Consider the following 1,547-nt stretch of genomic DNA (forward strand, 5'->3'; position numbering starts at 1 on the left):
TCTGCTTCTTATTCATATTTGCTTATCTTCCTTTGTGACATTCAATTATATTTTCTATTATTATCTCTAGTCATGGATTCCTATTATATATTTTGATTGATGCCTAGATCTTGCCTAAAATTCTGATTTTACTTTGAACTTTATTTAAAATTTATGAATATTTCTTTCTCAGGGTATCTTACTGTCACTTTCACCCCGCCCCCTCCACCCCCACATATCAACTTTAGCAACTCTTTACTTCCCCACAATTACTGATCTTACTATCACTTTCACATTCCCCCCTCCCCCCGCCCCCACATGTGAACTTTAGCAACTCTTTACTTCCCCACAATTACTAATTGGATCAATTTAGATCACATACTACTCTCTAAGTGTAAATATATGCTTAAATTCATGTGACTTACAAATAATAATCACTTTAAAATAGGGTTTTCTTTCCTGCTGCTAAATTAATTAAAGAAAGTGACCGTTACACTAAGGCCTATGTGACCTGGTGGGCTATATAAGCAAATCAAAACCTAACCCTGTAAATGTCTCAAGGTTACAAAATCAAAATCTAAGGTCAACCAGTCACTAAAAGCAAAATCGGCTTCAAGCTATAGTCAACCAATAATTTCCTTACTTTGCCACTGCCTTTTTTTCTATGGTGGAGTGCTCCCACCACTCCCAGTTTGATCTGCCCTATTCAAATGGATTTTTGCTTAAAGAAACTCTTAAAATTTAATAGCCTCAGTTTGTCTTGTTTGTTTTTTATAAATCCTCACCCAAGGATATTCATATTGATTTTAGAGAGAGGAAGGGAGAGCCGGAGAGAGAGACATGGATCTATTGGTTGCCTCCCACTTGCACCATGAATGGGGATCGAACCTGCAACCTTTCCAATGTACAGGAGGATGCTCCAACCAACTGTGCCACCTGGCCAAGGCTGTTTGTCTTTTATTTCTTATTATTTTTTTCAATCTGTAATTTCTATATTGATTAAGGTATTACATATGTGACCTCATTCCCTTCATAAACCCCCACCCACTCCCACCCATGCTCTCATCCTCCTGTTGTCTGTGTCCATTGGTTAGGCTTATATGGATGCATACAAGTCCTTTGGTTGATCTCTATCCCTTACCTCTCCCGCCCCCAAGCCCTCCCCGGCCTTCCCGCTGCAGTTTGACACTCTGTTTGAGGCAGCTCTGCCTCTGTATCTATTATTGGTCAAAAGTTTATAATGGTCTCAATTATCCATGAATGAGTGAGATCATGTGGTATTTTTCCTTCATTGACTGGCTTATTTCACTTAGCATAATGCTCTCCAGTTCCATCCATGATGTTGCAAATGGTAAGAATTCCTTCTTTTTTACAGCAGCATAGTATTCCATTGTGTAGATGAACCACAGTTTCCTAATCCATTCATCTGCTGATGAGAACTTAGGCTGTTTCCAAATGTTCGCTATGGTAAATTGTGCTGCTATGAAAAAAAGGGATGAATATATCCTTTCTGATTGGTGTTTCTAGTTTCTTGGGATATATGTCTAGAAGAAAAATCAGTGGGTCAA

The sequence above is a fragment of the Myotis davidii genome, unplaced genomic scaffold (assembly GCF_000327345.1).
Source record: "Myotis davidii unplaced genomic scaffold, ASM32734v1 scaffold99, whole genome shotgun sequence".
NCBI lineage: Eukaryota > Metazoa > Chordata > Mammalia > Chiroptera > Vespertilionidae > Myotis > Myotis davidii.